The following is a 23353-nucleotide window of genomic DNA, read 5'->3' on the forward strand; positions in this document are numbered from 1 at the left end:
CCGGACTGTGCCTGTCGCTGATTGTTCGCGGCCGGCAGTTACCAATCAGTGAAGCCAGGGCCTACTCCAGATTGTTGAGGGCCTCGGGCAAAAGAGTCTCAGTGGGCCCCCTTCTTTAACACATACCACGATTCATGATGCACAGATACAGCAAATAAATAGAGCACAGCCACGTAGCATATAACACAGCCCACGTAGAATATAGCACAGCCACGTAGCATATAACACAACCCACTTGGCATAAAGCACAGCCACGTAGCATATAGCACAGGCCAAGTAGCATATAGCACAGGCCAAGTAGCATATAGCACACGGCACATAGTATATAACACAGCCCACGTAGCATATAGCACAGCTCACAAAGCATATAACACAGCCACGTAGCATGTAGCACAGCCACGTAGCATATAGCACAGCCACGTAGTATATAGCACAGCCCACGTAGTATATAGCACAGCCCACGTAGTATATAGCACAGCCCACGTAGTATATAGCACAGCCCACGTAGTATATAGCACAGCCCACGTAGTATATAGCACAGCCCACGTAGTATATAGCACAGCCACGTAGTATATAGCACAGCCCACGTAGTATATAGCACAGCCCACGTAGTATATAGCACAGCCCACGCAGTGTATAACACAGCCCACGTAGTATATAGCACAGCCCACGTAGTAAACACAGCCAACGTAGTATATAACACAGACCACATAGTATATAACACAGCCCACGTAGCATATAACAGCCCACGTAGCATATAACATAGCCCACGTAGTATATAACACAGCCACATAGTATATTGCCCAGCCACGTATTTTGCACAGCTACGTAGTGTATAGCACAGCCCACATAGTATATAACACAGCCACGTAGTATATAGCACAGCCAACGTAGTATATAGCATAGCTCACGCAGTATATATCACAGCCACGTAGTACATTGCCCAGCCACGTAATATATGCACAGCCACATAGTATATAGCATAGCCCACATAGTATATAGCACAGAGACGTAGTATATAACACAGCCCACGCAGTATATAACAGCCCATGCAGTATGTAACACAGCCCACGTAGTATATAGCAATGTGGGAACCATATCCCTGTTAAAAAAAAAAAGAATTAAAATAAAAAAAAGTTATATACTCACCTTTCGGTGGCCCCCGTATCCAGGCCAGGCTTTTAGCGATGGTCCTCGCAACGCTCCGGTCCCAAAAATGCACTGCGGTCTCACGAGATGATGACGTAGCGGTCTCACGAGACCGCAATGCATGGACCGGAGCGTCGCGAGGAGCGGGAAAAATGCCGGAAGGTGAGAATAGCATGATCTTTTATTATTTTTAACATTAGATCTTTTTACTATTGATGCAGCATAGGCAGCATCAATAGTAAAAAGTTGGTCACACAGGGTTAATAGCAGCGTTAACGGACTGCGTTACACTGTGGTATAACGTGGTGTAACGCAGCCATTAACCCTGAGCGCTGACTCGAGGGGAGTATGGAGGGGGCACCGACGAAGAGTAGGATGGGGCGAATTCGCAGCAGGACTGTGCCCGTTGCTGATTCAGCGACGCAGGATTTCCGTTACAGACAGACAGACGGACGTACCCCTTATATATATATATATACATATATATATATATATATATATATATATACACATACACACACACACACAGTGCCTTGAAAAAGTCTTCATACCACGTTAACTTAACCACATTTTTTCATCTTACAGCCACAAACATAAATGTATTTTGCTGGGATTGTCGGTGATAAACCAACACAAAGTAGCAATTAATTGTAAAATGTAAAGAGAATGATAAATTGTTTTCTAAACATTTAAAAAATATAAATCTGAAAATTGTGATGTGCATTTCTATTCAGCCCCCTTTAGTCTGACAGCCCTAAATAAAAAAGTATGAATTTGGGTACTCACCATAAAATCTTTTCCTCTGAGCCTTCATTGGGGGACACAGGAAACCATGGGGTGTATGCTGCTGCGACTAGGAGGTTGACACTATTCAAAATAGGGATTTTTGGGTACTCACCGTAAAATCCTTTTCTCCGAGCCATTCATTGGGGGGACAAAGACCGTGGGTGTATGCTGCTGCCACTAGGAGGCTCACACTAAGTGATACAAAAAAAGTTAGCTCCTCCCCTGCAGTACACACCCTCCTGCTGGCTCTCAGCTAACCAGTTCGGTGCAAAAGCAGTAGGAGCTCAATAACAACATATGAGCGTATAGCATGTCATATATATGAGAGCATAGCATGTCAAATTATAAAAACATGCACAAGCTAATAATAGGGTGGGAGCTGTGTCCCCCAATGAATGGCTCGGAGTAAAGGATTTTACGGTGAGTACACAAAAATCCCTATTTCTCCTTCTCCTCATTGGGGACACAGACCATGGGACGTCCCAAAGCAGTCCCTGGGTGGGGACAACAATAGATCAGGCCCTGTGTAACCGCTATTTACAAGTGTGCCACCGCGACCTGCAGAGTCCGCCTGCCCATACTCACATCTGTGGAAGTGTGGGAATTATAGTGTTTCAAGAATGCATGCGGACTGGACGAATCCACAAGCTTGCAGCCGTGCTTGCCGACGTCTGGTGCCTAAAGCTCTCAGACAGGGAGCTAGGCTGACATGTAGCACGGAAGGACTCATGGATGGTGAAACGAATCCACCAGGCTAACATGGCTGATGAAACGGCTAAACCCTTCCTGTGACCGTCAGGAAGCCTGAAGCCCGAATAAAGTGTCCAACCTTCGGAAGGACGCCGTCCTCGATACGTACCTACTCGGAGCACTCACTTTGTCCAGATTATGGAGAACCCATTCCGTTTTGTGGACTGGAGCCGAAAGAGATGAGATAAGGACGATGCCCCTGTAACAGTGGGAATACAATACCACCTTGGTAACAAGGGAAGGGGATGGCCTGAGGACAACCTTGCCTTGATGGTAATAAGGGAAAAAGCCTGAAAGACCAGAGCGGCAAGCTCTGAAGACTCAACAGGATTACAAGAACGCAGAGAAAAAAAGGGAGCGACCTTCCCTGATAGTAAAGTCTGTCCGGATCAAAAAAGGAGTCTACTGTAAGACCCTCAGGACCATTAAGGTCCCAAAGATCTAATGGTATGCGATAGGGAAGAACCACAGGTGAAGACTCCACACAAGGAAGTCCATATTTGCAGTTTTGCGAGAAATCCTGACATGGTCAATGCAGGTCTCCCAGGATCACTGGGGCCCTTTCTGCTTCCAAAAAGATCTCGGAAGTAGTGGAAGAGGGTTTATGGAAATTGGTACCATGGAAGAACAGAGCATGTACTGCGATGCTCTTGGATCTCGAGGCCGAACCATGAACTCGAGTACATTGGCATTCAGTTTGGACGCCATCCGACCTACATCTGGAGTACTCCAGTGAAGGTATATCAGAAGGAAGACTTCCGGGTGAAGTTCCCACTCACTTGAGGAGAAACCTTGACGGCTGAATATGTCTGCCGCCCAGTGTTCTACTCCAGGGATATGTACTGCTGAGATCACCGAATGATAGATCTCGGCCCATCCGAGAGTGTGAGGTACCTCGGCCATGGCGCTTGACTGTGGGTACCTGCTAGATGATTGACGTATGGCACAGCCATGGTATTTTTCAATTGAAGTCGGATGGGGTGATCCGCCTGAAGGCAGTGGACCTACTGTAGGATTAGCTGTACCGTTCGAATCCCCAGAGCAATGATCGGGAGAAGAAAACTGGCATTGGTATTCACTAATAACCATTGGACCAGGAAAAGGCCCTGGATGAGGAAGGAGCTCAGAGACTACCCTTTGAAAGCCTGATTGACTTGCTGAAATCGAGCGGAGCGAAGGAAACTGCTTCCATTGTCGTCACCATTTTTCCTCAGAACCCTCCTAGCGAATCAAATGAACTGAGGGGATGAGTGATCAAGTGCGCGAGCTCCCTGTTGAAGGGTCACGACCTTGACTCAAGAGAGAATCACCATCCTTCTTGTGCAGGATCATCCTCAAAAAGGATCTGCTGGGCTGGAAATGAGGAAAACTTGTCTAAGTTTAGCTGCCAGCCCAGGTGAGAGGGTATCGCAAGTGATATAGACGACTCAGCGTAGTCCTGGAAAAGCGGCTAGAAAGTTGACCAAATAGGGCAGGACAACAACGCTACTAGGGTGCCAGAGGAACCTAACAACCGCCATGACCCTTGCGAACACTCTGGGTGCGGTAGCCAGGCCGAAGGGCAAGGTCGTGACTTGAAAATACTGTTCGCGAATGGAAAGGCGAAGGGATTTTTGTAGAGGGGAAAAATAGGAATGTGAGGGTAAGAAACCCGAATGTCGGTGGATGCCAGAAACTCCACCTTCTTCTGTTGAAGTAATGGCTGAGCGGAGGAACTCCATCCGAAAAAGGGGGACCTTGTCAAAGGTTGTTAGAAGTTTGAGGTCCGAGATTGGTCTTACTTTTCCTTCTCCCTTTTTGGAACCAAGATCCCTTAGATCTAGACTGACCTGGATAACCCTTCCACTTCTGGTTGGGTCTGTAGAAAAAAAATTATCCCTTGTTAGTCTCCCGCTCAGAAGATTTTATTGGCCAGCTGTACTGTCTTCGGGGAAAGGTTACTTGTGTAAATCGAAGTAGTTATGGTCTCCGACCAGGAGACCATTGCTCAAGCAACCCATGTGGCGGCTAAGGAAGGGTAGAGCGCTGAACTTGAAGCCACAACACGAAACGAACCACATTTGCTATCCGACAGTCCGTGGTATTTTTAATTGATGATACATCGGGCAGGGATACTGGTAGGTATACCACAAGAAAATCTACCTGGTTAGCCTGCCAAGTGGCAGAATGCGGGGCTGCATCCAGCAGGTCAGGAAAAAGCCATCTCTTGCCATCGTCGCTCTCCTTTGACGGTGCAGATTAGAAAATTAGGAACCCTCGATCCACCATCCTCTTAACAGGGAAGTGGAGAGGAATCGTCCACCTTCTTGCATCATCCGCTAAATAGTGGTGATGCAAAGGGGGGTGTTCGGATGCCAAAAAGGGGTGCCTCTGTACATCCACAGAGTTGAAGTCCCCTGGTGGACAGGGCAGATTGTCTGGCGTTAGGCCTGGATGCAGAAGAGGATACATGGAGGCGACACTCCATGTGCTCGTCTGTTGATGGTGTGGGGAGATCGGTGCCCTTTAAGGGACCCGTCGCCCTTAAAAATCAGACCAGGTACGGCATCCGACGTAGAGGCTTCTGTCCAGTGAATCACTCAATTTGGTTCATGATATAAATAGGCGAGTCCATCCTTTTCTGAAGCTCTGGCAATCCAATATTTGATCCACATTCAGAGCCTTGTTCTCAGCAAATCATTGGGGAGAGATCACGAAATGAAACTTCGGCTTTCTAGATGCCTGTACGCTTCTAGACGCCTGTACATTTCTAGAATACTTGCGCCCCCTGCTAGCCGACGGCTCCCATGTAGGAGAGGGACCATGTATATCGATCCTGCGAGCACTTCGAGCCACAGAGGTTTCACGGAGGGATTCAATCTCTTGGTCAGAGAAACCATGGATTGCGGTTAGTGACAAAGTCCACTGAGGGGGACTAGGTACTCTGGGATAAACTGGGATCAGCGGCAGAGGGCTCCTGAGCTCATTTAGGGTGACCGGCTTCGGATTGATCGTGTGCCCTTAAGACCAGTGAATACTGGTCATGCGCCTTTAAGACTAGGGAATACTGGTCGTGCGCCTTTAAGACCAGGGAATACTGGTCGTGCGCCATTAAGACCAGGGAATACTGGTCATGTGCCTAAGACCAGGGCATACTCGTCAGGTGCCTAAGACCAGGGCATACTGATCATGTGCCTTTAAGACCAGGGCATGCAGGTCATGTGCCTTTAAGTCCAGGGCATACAGGTCATGTGCCTTTAGGACCAGGGCATACTGGTCATGTGCCTTTAAGACCAGGGCATGCTGGTCATGGGCCTTTAAGACCAGGGCATACTGGTGAAGTGCCTTTAAGACCAGGGCATGCTGGTTATGTGCCTTTAAGACCAGGGCATACTGGTCAGGTACTTCCTTACCCGGGTACTGATGCAGAGTCGTTGTGCCCTTTTAATGTACAAACTGTCACCCCTGTGTGAGCCGGCCAGGTGGACCAAGATGGCCACCGGGAGTTGCAGAGGTGGTAAAATCTGGCAGAGAGCAAGAAGTGCCAATTCGGGGGCGGAGCCACATACATGATGTGGGCGGAGCCTCGAGACTTCCATGAATAGGCCCAAGCCAGGGCCTAAATTTCTGCAGCCGGCGGGTGCGATACCAGCGGTAGAAGTGAGGCGAGAAAATTGAGCGCTTTCGTGGCAGGCGAGAAGTGCCAGAAAAGCAGGCGGAGCCGCCTTAGCGAGCCATAGTGCGGGCAAAGCTTCCGGGAGAGATCGGTGCCCTTGAAGGGACCCGTCGCCCCTAAGAATCAGCCCAGGCCTGGCATCCTACGTCGCATGAGAGGATACGGAGAGGCGACACTCTCCGTGCTCGCCTGTTGATTCGTGAAGATCGGAACCTTGAAAGGATCCGTCGCCCCATTTGTCTGCGGCCTACACATCGGCCGAAGCCGGGGCCTACATTTTTGCAGCCAGCCGGAGCATTACATCAGGCAGGTGGGCCACAGGGACGCTGAGTCTGCCTGTCAGCATGTGAATATCCCACTGCAGAGGCCCATCGCTGACTGGATCCACTCACCATGGGTGCGCGCCCCGGCATGGAGCTACCGCGGATGACTGGGTTTCAGCGCTGAGGAAAGAGCACACTCTATTGTTCTGCTTCAAGTCAGATTTTGCAGCGTGGACGGTGCAGGGATAAAGGTGTAAACCTCAACCGACCATCCCTTTGTTAGGGAGGTGGAAAGGAACCGTCCGCCTCCTTGTGCCATCTGCTTTTACAGTGGTGGGACAGTGGGGGCTGCTCGGACACCATAGAAAGGGGCCTCTGTACATCCACGGAGTTCAGTCCCAGGGTGGACAGGGCCATTTGTCCGGCATTAGGCCTAGCTGGCGAAGAGGGTACGTGGAGGCGACACACCTCATGTGCTCGTCCGTTCAGGTTGTGGGGAGATCGGTGCCCTTGAAGGGACCCGTCGCCCCTAAGAATCAGCCCAGGCTTGGCATCCATCGTCGCAGGAAAGGATACGGAGAGGCAACACTCTCCGTTGTCGCCTGTTGATGGTTGGGGGAGATCGGAACCTTGAAAGGATCCGTCGCCCCATTCGTCCGAGGAAAAAATAAAATCTAAAATCAAAAATGTAAAAGGTAAAAATAAAATAGTAAAGAGTTTTGGGTCTGAATAGCAGACCCGTCCGTGTGCCTCCTATGGACACTAACCAAGAACTGGTTAGCAGAGAGCCAGCAGGTGGGTGTATACTGCAGGGGAGGAGCTAACTTTTTTTGTATCACTTAGTGTCAGCCTCCTAGTGGCAGCAGCATACACCCACGGTCTGTGTCCCCCAATGAGGCGAAGGAGAAAAATAGGATTAGCTCTTCCCCAGAAGTATATACCCACCAACTGGCAAAAAGCTAATCAGTTAGTAAGAAAGCAGTAGGAGAAGTAGAAAACATAACAACACGAATTAAACAGATAACAATAAACAAGGGGGGGAGCCGTGTCCCCAATGAAGGCTCCGAGAAAAAGATTTTATGGTGAGTACCCAAAATCTTACTTCCTCTTTATTGGGGGACACAGGGAACCATGCCATCCCAAAGCAGCCCCCAAGGGTGGGAAGAAATATAATATCCTCAAAACAGAGCACAGGCCAGTGCAGCTTGCAGGACCTTTCTACCAAGGTTCGCATCTGATGAAGCATGAGTGTGAACCCTGTAAAACTTGGTAAATGTATGAATGAAAGCCCATGTAGGAGCTTTGCAGAGCTGTGAGGCTGACGCCTGATGGAGAACTGCCCAGGAGGCCCCCACCGAATGTGAGGAGTGTGCCGTGATCCTCAATGGGCGTACTCTACCTCTGAGACGGTAAGCTTCCAGATCGGTGGAACGGATCCATCGAGCAATGGTAGACCTGGACGCAGGGAGACCCTTCCGTGGACCTTCTGGGATGATGAAAAGAGAATCTGAGCGCCGTAAAGGCTCAGTTCTGGACAGATAAACACGTAGAGCTCTCACCAGGTCCAGATTGTGTAGTGACCACTCTCGGGGGTGAGAGGGAGACGGACAAAATGATGGAAGTACGATTTCGTCATTTAGATGAAACTCGGAAACCACCTTGGGAATAAAGGATGGAACAGAATGAAGGACCACCTTGTCCTGGTGAAAAACCAGGTAAGAAGAATGACAAGAGAGCGCTGCTAGCTCTGAAACTCGTCTAATTGAAATAATCGCGACCAGGAAAGCGGCTGTCATGATCCCAATGGCAGGGGATTACAAAAAGGACAAGCACAGATACAAACAAGCTCTAGGGCGATGGAACCTGAGCTGACCGCGACCCTGAACCTAACACACAAATAAAAGTAGCCGGGGAACGTGCCTACGATGATCCTAGACGTCTCGCTCCAGCCGAAGATCTCACTTCCCCTATCAGAAGAAACACAGACCTCTCTTGCCTCCAGAGAAATACCCCACAGCAAATAGCAGCCCCCCACATATAATGACGGTGAAATGAGAGGAAAGCACATACGTAGTATGAAAACAGTTTCAGCAAAATGAGACCCGCTAAAGCTAGATAGCAGAGGATACAAAAGTGAACTGCGCGGTCAGCGAAAAACCCTTCAAAAAACCATCCTGAAATTACTTGAACTCATGTGCCAACTCATGGTACATGAAAAGCAATTTCAGCCCACTAGAGCAACCAGCAGCAGAGAATCACATATCTGCAGGCTGGACTAAAAACCAAATTAAGCAAAACACAAAACAGGAAAATCCAAACTTAGCTTGTCCAGAAGGTTCTAGGAGCAGGGAGCAGAGGTAACAAGACACACTGGATACATTGATAACCGGCGAGGAAATGCCAGCAAAGCCAGGTTAAATAGGAAACTCCCATAAGCTGATGGAACAGGTGGAACCCAGAAACCCAGGAAAGACAAGTCACCCAGTACCATCAGTAACCACCAGAGGGAGCCCAAAAACAGAACTCACAACAGTACCCCCCCCTTGAGGAGGGGTCACCGAACCCTCACGAGAACCACCAGGGCGACCAGGATGAGCCCTATGAAAAGCGCGAACCAAATCATCAGCATGAACATCCGAGGCAACCACCCAAGAATTATCCTCCTGACCATAACCCTTCCACTTGACCAAATACTGGAGTTTCCGTCTGGAAACACGAGAATTCAAGATCTTCTCCACAACATACTCCAATTCTCCCTCCACCAGCACTGGAGCAGGAGGCTCAAGAGAAGGAACAACAGGTACCTCATACTTCCGCAACAACGACCGATGAAACACATTATGAATAGCAAACGATGCCGGGAGATCCAAACGAAACGACACAGGGTTAAGAATTTCCAAGATCCTATAGGGACCGATGAACCGAGGCTTGAACTTAGGAGAAGAGACCTTCATAGGAACAAAACGAGAAGACAACCACACCAAGTCACCAACAAGAAGTCGAGGACCCACGCGGCGACGGCGATTAGCAAACTGCTGAGCCTTCTCCTGGGACAACTTCAAATTGTCCACCACATGACTCCAAATCCGATGCAACCTATCCACCACCATGTCCACTCCAGGACAATCAGAAGGTTCCACCTGACCAGAGGAAAAACGAGGATGAAACCCCGAATTACAAAAGAAAGGAGAAACCAAGGTAGCAGAACTAGCCCGATTATTAAGCGCAAACTCGGCCAGCGGCAAAAAGGTAACCCAGTCATCCTGATCAGCAGAAACAAAACACCTTAAATAAGTTTCCAAGGTCTGATTAGTTCGTTCAGTCTGGCCATTCGTCTGAGGATGGAATGCAGACGAAAAGGACAAATCAATGCCCATCTTAGCACAGAAAGTCCGCCAAAATCTAGACACAAACTGGGATCCCCTGTCAGAAACGATGTTCTCAGGAATCCCATGCAAACGAACCACATTCTGAAAAAACAGAGGGACCAACTCAGAGGAGGAAGGCAACTTAGGCAAGGGTACCAGATGAACCATTTTAGAAAAGCGATCACACACAACCCAGATGACGGACATTTTTTGAGAGACAGGGAGATCCGAAATAAAGTCCATGGAAATGTGCGTCCAAGGCCTCTTCGGGATAGGCAAAGGTGACAACAATCCACTGGCCCGAGAACAGCAAGGCTTAGCCCGAGCACAAACCTCACAAGACTGCACAAAAGAACGCACATCCCTCGACAAGGAAGGCCACCAAAAAGACCTGGCCACCAAGTCTCTAGTACCAAATATTCCAGGATGACCTGCCAACGCAGAAGAATGGACCTCGGAGATGACTCTACTGGTCCAATTATCCGGAACAAACAGTCTCTCAAGCGGACAACGATCAGGTTTAGCCACCTGAAACTCCTGCAAAGCACGTCGCAAGTCTGGAGAGACAGCAGACAAAATCACCCCATCCCTAAGGATACCAGAGGGCTCAGAATTTCCAAGGGAGTCAGGCACAAAACTCCTAGAAAGAGCATCCGCCTTCACATTCTTTGAACCTGGCAGGTATGAAACCACAAAATTGAAACGAGAGAAAAACAGTGACCAACGAGCCTGTCTAGGATTCAGACGCCTGGCAGACTCAAGGTAAATCAAATTTTTGTGATCAGTCAAGACCACCACACGATGTCTAGCACCCTCTAGCCAATGACGCCACTCCTCAAATGCCCACTTCATGGCCAAAAGTTCCCGATTACCAACATCATAATTCCGCTCAGCCGGCGAAAACTTTCTAGAAAAAAACGCGCATGGCTTCATCACTGAGCCATCGGAGCTTCTCTGTGACAAAACCGCCCCCGCTCCAATCTCGGAAGCATCAACCTCAACCTGAAAAGGGAGCGAAACATCTGGCTGACGCAACACAGGAGCAGAAGAAAACCGGCGCTTAAGTTCCTGAAAGGCCTCCACAGCCGCAGGAGACCAATTAGCAACATCAGCACCCTTCTTAGTCAAATCCGTCAAAGGCTTAACAACACTAGAAAAATTAGTTATAAAACGACGATAGAAATTAGCAAAGCCCAAGAACTTCTGTAGACTCTTAAGAGATGTAGGCTGCGTCCAGTCACAAACAGCCTGAACCTTGACGGGATCCATCTCAATAGTAGAAGGGGAAAAAATATACCCCAAGAAAGAAATCTTCTGGACTCCAAAGAGACACTTTGAGCCTTTTACAAACAAGGAATTGGCCCGCAGGACCTGAAACACCTTCCTGACCTGCTGAACATGAGACTCCCAGTCATCAGAAAAAACCAAAATATCATCCAAATACACAATCATAAATTTATCCAGATATTCACGGAAAATATCGTGCATAAAGGACTGGAAGACTGAAGGAGCATTAGAAAGTCCAAAAGGCATTACCAAATACTCAAAATGGCCCTCAGGCGTATTAAATGCGGTTTTCCACTCATCACCTTGCTTTATTCGTATAAGATTATACGCACCCCGAAGATCAATCTTAGTGAACCATTTAGCCCCCTTAATGCGAGCAAACAAATCAGTCAACAATGGCAAAGGATACTGATATTTTACGGTAATCTTATTCAAAAGACGATAATCTATACAAGGCCTCAAGGAACCATCTTTCTTGGCCACGAAAAAAAAACCTGCTCCCAAAGGGGACAAAGATGGACGGATATGTCCCTTTTCCAAGGACTCCTTAACATAATCCCGCATAGCAGTATGCTCTGGCACTGACAGATTGAACAAACGACCTTTAGGAAATTTACTGCCCGGAATTAAATTTATAGCACAATCGCAATCCCTGTGAGGAGGAAGCGAACTGAGCTTAGGCTCCTCAAAAACATCCCGATAGTCAGACAAAAACACAGGAATCTCAGAAGGAGTAGATGAAGCGATAGAAATCGGAGGTGCATTATCTTGAACCCCCTGACAACCCCAGCTTAACACAGACACTGATTTCCAGTCAAGGACTGGATTATGAGTTTGTAACCATGGCAGACCAAGTACTAGAACATCATGCAAATTATACAGTACCAGGAAGCGAATCACCTCCTGATGAACGGGAGTCATACGCATGGTCACTTGTGTCCAGTACTGAGGTTTATTCATAGCCAAAGGTGTAGAGTCAATTCCCTTCAAAGGAATAGGGACTTCCAGAGGCTCCAGACTAAACCCACAGCGATTGGCAAATGACCAATCCATAAGACTCAGGGCAGCGCCTGAATCCACATAGGCATCGACGGAAATGGATGATAATGAACAAATCAGAGTCACAGACAGAATGAACTTAGACTGTAAAGTACTAATGGCAACAGACTTATCAACCTTTTTTGTGCGTTTAGAGCATGCTGATATAACATGAGCTGAATCACCACAATAAAAGCACAACCCTTTTTTCCGCCTATACTTTTGCCGTTCACTTCTGGACTGAATTCTATCACATTGCATTATCTCAGGTGACGGTTCAGACGACACCGCCAAATGATGCACAGGTTTGCGCTCCCGTAAACGCCGATCAATCTGAACAGCCATAGTCATAGACTCATTCAGACCAGCAGGCGCAGGGAACCCCACCATAACATCTTTAATCGCCTCAGAAAGGCCATCTCTAAACTTTGCAGCCAGAGCGCACTCATTCCACTGAGTAAGTACCGACCACTTCCGAAATTTTTGACAATAAATTTCTGCTTCATCTTGCCCCTGAGAGAGGGCCAACAAAGCTTTTTCAGCCTGAATCTCTTGGTTAGGTTCCTCATAGAGCAAACCCAATGCCAGAAAAAACGCATCTGCATTAAGCAACGCAGGGTCCCCTGGTGCCAATGCAAATGCCCAATCCTGAGGGTCACCCCGCAGGAAAGATATAATTATCTTGACTTGCTGAGCAGGGTCTCCAGAGGAGCGAGATTTCAAAGAAAGAAACAACTTGCAATTGTTCCTAAAATTCAGAAAACGAGATCTATCTCCAGAAAAAAACTCTGGGACAGGAATTCTAGGTTCAGACATAGGAGCATGTACAACAAAATCCTGTATATTTTGAACCTTAGTGGCAAGATTATTCAGGCTGGAAGCCAAACTCTGGACGTCCATGATAAACAGCTGAGATCAGAGCCATTCAAAGATTAAGAGGAGGAGGAAGTAGCCAGGCTGCAATAAGGCTAGGCAGCAAACTCTGAGGGGAAAAAAAAAAAACTTCCTCAGACTACTTATCCTCCTACTTCAGCCAATACAATTAACACTTTGTGGGCCGGTTATACTGTCATGATCCCAATGGCAGGGGATCACAAAAAGGACAAGCACAGATACAAACAAGCTCTAGGGCGATGGAACCTGAGCTGACCGCGACCCTGAACCTAACACACAAATAAAAGTAGCCGGGGAACGTGCCTACGATGATCCTAGACGTCTCGCTCCAGCCGAAGATCTCACTTCCCCTATCAGAAGAAACACAGACCTCTCTTGCCTCCAGATAAATACCCCACAGCAAATAGCAGCCCCCCACATATAATGACGGTGAAATGAGAGGAAAGCACATACGTAGTATGAAAACAGTTTCAGCAAAATGAGGCCCGCTAAAGCTAGATAGCAGAGGATACAAAAGTGAACTGCGCGGTCAGCGAAAAACCCTTCAAAAAACCATCCTGAAATTACTTGAACTCATGTGCCAACTCATGGTACATGAAAAGCAATTTCAGCCCACTAGAGCAACCAGCAGCAGAGAATCACATATCTGCAGGCTGGACTAAAAACCAAATTAAGCAAAACACAAAACAGGAAAATCCAAACTTAGCTTGTCCAGAAGGTTCTAGGAGCAGAGAGCAGAGGTAACAAGACACACTGGATACATTGATAACCGGCGAGGAAATGCCAGCAAAGCCAGGTCAAATAGGAAACTCCCATAAGCTGATGGAACAGGTGGAACCCAGAAACCCAGGAAAGACAAGTCACCCAGTACCATCAGTAACCACCAGAGGGAGCCCAAAAACAGAACTCACAACAAGCGGCCTTCCAGTAAAGGAATGTGAAAGGGACCTTACGCACTGGTTCAAACAGAGACTCCTGTAAGACATCCGAGCACCAAATTAAGGTCCCAGGGATCCTCTGGGGGCTGGTAGGGGGAAACGGAGGGAGCAACTCCCTAAAAGAATGTTTTGATATGGCGGCGAACAGCCAAATTCCTTTGGAAAAGAATGGACAGAGACGAAACTTGCCCCTAATAATAGATAATAATAATAATAATAGAACTAAGGGACAGTCCGAACTCCAGACCCGACTGCAGAAAGGACAAAATGGATGGGAGGTGAAAAACCATTGGAGTGATCCGATGCACGTCACACCAGCGGAAAAATGCTTTCCATGTACGGTGGTAGATGCAAGAGGAAGAACGCTTCCTAGCTTTAATCATGGTCTGGACAAGCTGATCAGAGAACCCAAGCCGACTTCAAAACTGCGGCTTCGGGGGCGTGGCCTAACTGCTGATGGAGTAGGTCACACAGAGTGGGAGCTCAGTGTCCAGGAATCCTAAAGCGGCTCTTATCTACCTCTCCGGCGCCCTTCTGCTCCTCCTCGATCTTGATTCCGGTCCCTGGTACGGTGGTGAGTGTATGGGGAAATCCAAAACGCGCTCCCGTGACCCCACCAGGAGAATTCCTGACTTCTTTGCGGCCTCCTCACAGCTACCGCCGGAGTCCAAGATGGCGCCGCCCTCCCCCAGATCTTCCCGCTCTTCACAACGCAACGCTCAGGCGTCGCAATCGAGCGCTGCAGCGTCGCGTTCAAGCGGAGCAGCGTCGCATTTAGGCGGAGAGGCGTTGCATTCAAGTGGTACAGCGTCTGATTCGGCTGATGGCCCGGTGACTGCTTCTCTCCTCAAGGGTTTGCTGGGAGACCTTAGAACCTCCATACAGGAAGATATACGCACTATGCTGGCTGAACTGAGAGGGGAGGTGGTTGAGCTGGGTAACCGCACTGACCGTTTGGAACGCAAAATGGCGGAGCTGGTCTCTTCTCATAATGAACTTAGGGACGCTCATGAGACCCTGCAAATCATGGCCACTAAAACCCATGCTAAAGCCTTGGACCTGGAAGATAGGTCCAGGAGAAACAACGTCAAACTGAGAGGCATTGAGGAATCTGTCCTGGCGGCGGATTTGAAGATATTTCTGCAGGAATTTATGGCCGCAGCTCTCCCGCAGTTGGCCCCAAAGGACATTATAATTGACCGCGTGCACAGGATCCCTAAACCGTCTGGCCTGGGGCCCTCCATCCCGAGAGATGTCCTGGCACGCATACACTTCTTCGAGATGAAGGAGGATTTTCTCCAGGCCCTAAGGAAGGGTCCAGCTCTTCCTGAAAGATTTGCAAGCATCTCCGTCTTTCCAGATCTCTCCCCGGGCACGTTGGCCCTACGGAGGGCCTTTGCCCCCTACACTACCATCCTCAGAGAGAAAGGCATCCTGTACCGCTGGGGGTTTCCTACCAAGCTCCTCATCCGTAAAGATGGCTCAATCACCACCTGCCTGACTCCGTCACACACAGCTACTGCTTTCACCAAATGGGGATTCTCAACTCCGGACTCTCCGACCGCCGTGACCCTTCCTAAGCGTGGAGCTGGTGGAGGTCTCAGGGCCCGCATCACACCGGACTGGGAGGTGGCCTGAGCCCACTGCAACTTTGGTTCCTGGCCATTTTCCCGCACGGATTCATTTGGTTTTCTTTTTTCTTTTTTTAAGCTGCGTTGGTTCCTCTCTCGAGAGTATCCGCAGCATTTGTTTGCCCCATAGGTGAATTGTTTTCCTGATTCTCACCTCTTGGACTCAGGGTATCCCTGATGGACCTCGGTCCACTGGTTGACTTGTTGTATGTCTTGTTTGCTCCCCTTTTTCCCCTTCTCTCCTTCTGGTCCCCCCTTACTTACTTTTTTGCCACAAGTACTAGACTCTTTTACACAGGTTATTGGTGTCCTGAAGTTTGCAAAACTGTTTACATGTTCTCATTATGAGTATATCGCTGTATTCAATTAATGTTAATGGTCTCAATTCGCCGGGCAAGAGGTCTGTGGTATGGCGTCAGTTGGGTAAATCCCGTCACGACATTCTGTGTCTTCAGGAAACACACCTACTGGAATGTGATAATCTCAGAATGCAGTCAGGCTTATACCCGCATCAATTTTTTGCCAACGGCCCGTCAAAAAAGGCGGGAGTAGCCATTTTATTCAGTAGGTCCAACGCCTTCCAGCTGGTTCGCTCCATAGCGGATCCGTTGGGTAGGTTTATTGTGGTCCTATGCCTCATTAATAACGCCCCCTATACCATCGCCTCAATCTACGCTCCCAATGTAGGGCAGCTTAGGTTCCTGGAGGGGGTCTTTGAAACTTTGCGTGATATCCAACATGGTCATAAACTGATTGCTGGTGATTTCAATGCTCCAATGTTTAGGGACTTGGACTGCTCTGCCTCTTCCCTGTCAAGATGCGAAGCAGGTCCTCTGACTAACTCTTTTAACCTGCATGATATCTGGAGATATTTCCATTGCGGCGAGAGAGACTACACGTTCCTGTCTCCCAGGCACGGTTCCTATAGCAGGATTGATTTTGTGCTGGTAAATGACGTGGCTCTCCCTCGCTGCATTTCAGCAGATATAGGCAGTATCACATGGTCAGACCATGCCCCGGTGTCCCTTACACTGAGAGATCCCTTGGCTATTAGACCCCCCTTGCACTGGCGTCTCAACCCCCATCTCCTCGCTGACCATTCCAACTCTCGGTGTATTGAGGAGGCTTTGGGGGAATTTTTCACCTCCAATGATACTCCTGACATAGGCGACGACACCCTTTGGTTTGCCCACAAGGCGGTAATTAGGGGTCACTTTATTAAACTGGCGGCAAGGGCCAAAAGAAAGTATAATGCAGCTCTCCAGTCTTCCCTAGATGAATTAAGGCGCCTGGAGTCCGCGCACAAATTATCTCCTACCCCGGCGCTTCTCTCCGACCTCTCCAAAGCACGCATGCATGTTCGCAATTTGCTTCTCCATAAGGCTGAGAGGGCCCTGAGGAAAACTAGGGCTAAATTTTACACAATGGGCGATCGAGCGGGTGCTGTTCTGGCCAGACGTGTTAGGAAGAGAGAGGCTCAATCCAAGATTCCATTTTTGCTCAAGCCTGACGGCTCCCGGGTGTATAATCCGATTCATATCGCGGAGGAATTTGCATCTTATTACTCCTCGCTCTATGACCTCGGGTCTGACCTAGGGATTCCTCAGCCTTCGCGGGAGTCAATTTTGGCGTTCTTGGAGAAGGTTAATCTCCCCTCGGTCACCCAGGAACAGCTCTCCTTCCTAAACTCTCCCATTGTTGAGTCTGAACTCTCGCAGATTGTCAGAGAGGCCAACAAGGGTTCTTCCCCGGGGCCTGATGGCTTTTCTTTTCTCTACTATGCTCAGTTCTTCCCTGCCCTCTCCCCCTACCTCTTGCGCCTTTTTAATAATTGGCTGTCGACGGGCAGTATTAGGGCTGAGGGGTTGGAGGCATCCATAGCGACTCTCCCCAAACAAGGGAAACCCCCAACATCCCCGGGGAACTTTCGTCCGATAGCACTTTTAAACTGCGACGTTAAGATTTATGCAAAAATCTGGGCCAACAGACTGTTCTCGGTTCTCCCTGGTCTCATCCACCCCGACCAAGTTAGGTTTGTTCCTGGCAGACAGACCAGGGATGGCACCAGGCGCCTGATAGATCTTTTGGATGTGGTCGAGAGGGGGAGCCTTCCCAGTGTATTTCTCTCGCTTGATGCCGAAAAGGCGTTCGACAGGGTACACTGGAGTTATATTGAACTCACGCTGGAAAAATTTGGGCACACCGGGCAAATTAGTAGAGCGGTTATGGCATTATACTCCAATCCCTGCGCGTCGGTTCGTTCGGCAGGATTTAGATCTCGGACTTTTTCTATTCGGAATGGCACTCGCCAGGGCTGCCCCCTCTCGCCTATCATTTTTGCTCTGGTCATGGAGCCTTTGGCTTCCATGGTCAGACAGAGTGCGGATATTGAGGGAATCCGGGTGGGGGGAACCGAACACAAAATTGGCCTCTATGCCGACGACGTGGTCCTGACTTGTGCCTCACCGTTAGCATCGCTGAACGTGATTACCTCTATTTTAACTGAGTTTTCGGCGGTTTCATATTATAAACTTAATCTGACCAAATCCACAATTTTCCCCCTTTTTCTCCCGGCCCCCCTTCAAATCCAAATTCAATCCCAATACGAGTTCATTTGGGCTCCCCTGGGCTTTACGTACTTAGGCATCAGGATAACTAGGCTGGATAATATAGTTCGTGTAAATTGTGAGGAAACTCTTGCGGAAGTCAGGAAGAGCATGGATCATCTGTCGGGTGCACTGCTCTCCTGGATGGCCCGCATACAAACGGCGAAAATGCTATTCCTACCCAAAATAATGTATCTCTTCCGATGCCTCCCCCTTTTTATCCCTTCGAAGTTTATTTCAGCTTTTCAATCTCTTATAGATCGGTTTATTTGGAATGGGAAACCTCACAGGATTAAGCGTCGGATTATGTCCCTACCGTATTCTATGGGTGGGTTGGGCGCGCCTGCAGTGCTTTCATACTATAGGGCGGCGATCCTTGAGCCCCTTAAAATATGGTGGGAGGGGAACTCATGTTTACCCTGGTTTCTGATTGAATCGCATTTTGCCCCCAAAAACTCGCTTAGATTGCTCTTGGAGTTTCAGCTGCTTAAGGTACCTCTAGTTGGCCCTTGTCTCCGTTCTATTAGGAATGCTTCTAAATTGTGGGCGCTACTCAGCACTTCCCATCTAATATTTATGTTTGACTATGTTTCTTTGCAGGCTTTGGAGTATGCTATCGGGCACATTTCTCTTTCCTCCTGGACGGACCGCGGGGTGCTCCGGGTGGCAGAACTTTTCGGCTCAAATGGCCTTCTGTCGTTTGAGGACCTCTCAGGGAGATTCTCTCTTACTGGGTCTGACTTCTATCAATACCTGCAGCTCCGTAGCTTTCTCAGGTCACGTCGGTCATTCGGAGTGCCCCCGCCTCTGACAGAGGACCCGGCTCATAGATATTTCAGACCGGCCACCATATTGCCCCATGGCATCTCCATAATCTATAAAGCTCTCATCTCCTATGGTTCTGCTGACAAGCTCCCTTTCATGACCGCCTGGGAGTCCTCGCTGGGTTTCGAGGCCTCCCTGGAGGACTGGCAATTTGCTATGGTGCACCCTTCCAGGTTCTCCACATGTCTTGGCCACTTGGAGCAGGTGAAAAAAATTCAACTGCATTGGTACTTTACCCCTGTCCGCCTGGCGAAGGTTTTCCCGTCTTCCTCCCCTCTGTGTTGGAAGAAGTGCGGCGCCTTGGGGTCCTCCTCTCATGTATGGTGGTCGTGCCCGCAGATCCGGGTTTTCTGGCGTGAGGTGGAGGCTTTGATTGTCGATCTGACACGTCTCCCCCTTGCGCTGAGTGGTCAACTAGCTGTCCTGGGTATTTCCCTCATGGGTCTCCCTTCCACTCTCCGGCCCATAATTTCAAATATCCTAGTTGCCGCTAGACAATGTATAGCGAAACATTGGAAATCCTCGGGTCTTCCCTCCAGAGCCGAACTGATCGCCAGAATTGACTTACACTTCTGCTATGAGGTTATCATGGCACAGGATCTATCGAGGAGAACTAGGGTCCTCTCGTGGTGGGATCCCTGGGTGTCCTCGGCACATATATCTCAGTCTGCTCTTGCCCTCATTTAAATCGTTTGCTTCTCAAGTTTTGACACTGTATCTGTGTGTATTATACTGTTCATATTGTGGTCTTCAACTTGGGCGCTGGTCCTTTTTTCCCACATCCCCCTCCACCCCCCCTGTTTACCCTTGTCTCCCTCCCCCTCTGAAGTTTACTGATGTGTTGTTTAACATGCAAAATTTCAATAAATATCTATTGGTTAAAAAAAAAAAAACTGCGGCTTCAACAGCTATGCCGTTAAATTAAGCAACTGAGATTTCTCGTGGAAGAGGGGCCCCTGCGACAAAAGGTCCGGAAGATTCGGAAGTCTCCACAGCGTGTCTGATAGAGGGTTGACCAACTCTGCGTACCAGGGTCTTCGTGGCCAATCTGTAGCGATGAGTATGGCGAGTATTCCCTCCGCCTTTAGCTTTTTGATTACCCTGGAAATCAGCGGAAGAGGTGGAAATAGGTATGGAAGGGAGTACTGTGTCCAGGGCATCACTAGTGCATCGGATCCAATCACTAGCAGGTCGCAAGATCTGGACACAAACTGAGGAACCTTGTGGTTGAGTCTGGACGCCATGAGGTCGATGTCTGGAGTCCCCCACTTGAGACAGATCCTGTGAAAGACTGGATTCAGTGACCATTCGCCTGCAGCAAGACCTTCTTGGCTGAGAAAGTCTGCAGCCCAGTTTTCGACTCCTGGGATGTGCTGGAACATTCTGCTCGGCCCAAGACAGGATCCGAGCGACCTCGGACATCACTGTCCGACTTCGAGTTCCCCCTTGATGGTTGACATACGCCACCGCAGTGGCATTGTCGGACTAGATTCGCATCGGACATGCGTGAAAAAGTTCCTGCCAATGAAGCAGGGTGAGAAATATTGCTCAGAGTTCCAGAATGTTGATCAGAAGTGATAATTCCTGAGCTGACCACCGACCCTGGACCATCATAGCTTGGAACACTGCTCCCCAGCCGAGAAGACTGGCGTCCATTTTTACTATCTTTCAACTAATGGGTAGGGAAGACCTCCTGAGATGGACTAACGGGGAGCATCGCCACCATTCCAGCGACTTCTTTATCCGCGAGGGAAATAAGACAAGTCGATCCAGGTAAAAGATCGACTTGTCCCAACTCGCCAGAAGGAAGAGTTGGAGAGGTCGCGTGTGGAACTGAGCAAACAGGACTGCTTCCTTTGAAGCAACCAATCTTGCCCAGTACACTCATGCAGAAGCGGAGGGAACGGGGAGAGTAACTTCTGAGAGATCGAACTCCGCGCATTAGTGCTAGAGACTTTTCTATGGGTAGGAAAATCTTTGCTTGGGTGGTGTCAATGAGGATTCCCAGAAAACCAAGACGTTGGACCAGGATCAGAGAGGACTTCAAGGTGTTGACAATCCAGCCCAGATAAGAGTGTGTCCAGGGTGATCTGCAGACTCTCCTGACACGCCGAGAGGGTTGTGGCCTTGATGAGGATGTAGTCTAAATAGGGAATGACGAGGATGCCCCTGCTGCGTAGGATGGCCATCGCTGTGGCTATTACTTTCATAAAAACTCTGGGGGCAGTTGCTTAGCCAAATGGCCGCGCTGTGAATTGGAAGTGAAGTCCTTGAATGGCGAAACAAAGGAATCACTGGTGTGGGGGAAAAATGGGAAGGTGCAGGTAGGCGTCTTGAATGTCCACCGAGCAGAGAAATTCCTCTGGCTCCATGGAGGCTATTACGGATCGAAGGGACTCCATCCTGAAGTGACGCAGATGCCCATATTTGTTTAGTAATTTAAGGTCCAGGATGGGACGAACTGAGCCTTCCTTTTTTGGGAACACAAACAGGTTTGAATAAAAACCTGAGAAGCGCTTTCGTGTCGGAACGGAGACGATAATGCCGGCCTTGAAGAGGGAGTTGACAGCCTTGAAAAACCTCGGAATGAGAGAAGCATTCTTCGGTGGACGGGACTTGAAAAAACAAAATCGAGGGTGAGTAGAAAACTATTTTGTAACCGTAGGAGAGGACGTCTCGGACCCAGGTGTAATTGAGTACAGAAAGCCACTCGTCCCGAAACTGAAGGAGATGACCGCCCACCCTGAGAGTGTTCCCAGGTGGGGGCAACCCGACATGCTGAGGAGAATCTGTTGGTGCCTGACCTGGGTAGCCGGCGTTGAGCAGGTCTAGAACACCAGGTTGGGGTTGGTTTAAAGGAGGGTCTTTTCCTTTGTTGACACACTGGGGACTTGTCCTGTCGGGGGTTACTCTGTGGCAGGAACCTCCGAAAGCAACTGTACAACTGGGCGTGCGTTTGACTATCTGTTGAAGTAGAGATGTACTCTTTCCTCCCGTGGCATTGGAGATTGGTAAGATTTAACCCTTCAGGCGCCAGAGTCCCCAACTTAAAAATCCAGAAACTTTCCCTATTAATCAAGCTCCCATACCGGTCCGATACATTTTCTGGTATAAAATCTATAATCGTCAGTTTCAGAGATTCTAAATTTTTTTGGTGCTTGGTTAAAAAATGCTTTGATAGGCTATGCAACATAAAACATGGTGTTAAAGAATTCACATCCAATACTACTAATATTAATTACAGAATCAACTACCATGTTAACTGTCAATCCTCATTTGTAGTATATCTAATAGAATGCGGATGTGGGCTCCAATATGTTGGACTGACTATAAAGAGCATGCACGCAAGACTGAACAAGCATCGCCAAAATATTAGGAATGGCTTTATGTTGCATAGCCTATCAAAGCATTTTTTAACTAAGCACCAAAAAAAATTTGAATCTCTGAAACTGACGATTATAGATTTTATACCAGTGTATCTGACCGGTATGGGAGCTTGATTAATAGGGAAAGTTTCTGGATTTTGAAGTTGGGGACTCTGGCGCCTGAAGGGTTAAATCTTACCATTGAAAGGGTTAACAAGTGATCTCTCTGTTTTTAATCGTTTATATAGTGTTTTTATAGTGTAATTTTATTATATGTTGTCTTATTTTTTGCTTTTTACCATGTTTTATATTTTAATCAGGTCTAGGGGCTTTATTTAATCTTTTTTCATATATACATAGTTTTGTTCCTATTGTGTTTTTACCATGTGACCTTACTATTTTATCATGTGACTTGCTCTTATCATGTGACCTGTTGACTGAATTTTATTGGTTGCTATTTGTTTAAATACCCCTTTCTGCTCTAATAAACTTCCACCTGATGAAGACGGTTTAACCGTTGAAACGCGTTGTGGTTCAACACTAAAATCCTTGTTTTGGTCTTATTTCCAGCGCTCCTGGGACCGTTATTACTATTTACTGCATGATCCTCAAAATGGCCATCAATGCCGCCATGATTTTCGTTAAAACCCGGGGAGAGGTCGCGAGTCTGAACAGCAGGGCTACAAACTGGAAATGGTCCTGCTGTACCGTGCAACGCAGGAACCTCTGATGTCCTGGAAAAATCATAACATGGAGGTAGGCGCCCTGGATGTCTATGGAACACAGGACCCTTCTGTT

General features: G+C 48.4%; 1 protein-coding gene across 1 annotated transcript in view; it reads right to left on the reverse strand.

Annotated features, from left to right (window-relative positions):
* The window catches only part of TTF1 (transcription termination factor 1), a 174865-nt gene that overhangs the window by 51677 nt on the left and 99835 nt on the right, over positions 1-23353 (reverse strand). The gene's annotated exons all lie outside the window — the stretch shown is intronic.

The sequence above is a fragment of the Ranitomeya imitator genome, chromosome 2, assembly GCF_032444005.1.
Source record: "Ranitomeya imitator isolate aRanImi1 chromosome 2, aRanImi1.pri, whole genome shotgun sequence".
Taxonomy (NCBI): Eukaryota; Metazoa; Chordata; class Amphibia; order Anura; family Dendrobatidae; genus Ranitomeya; species Ranitomeya imitator.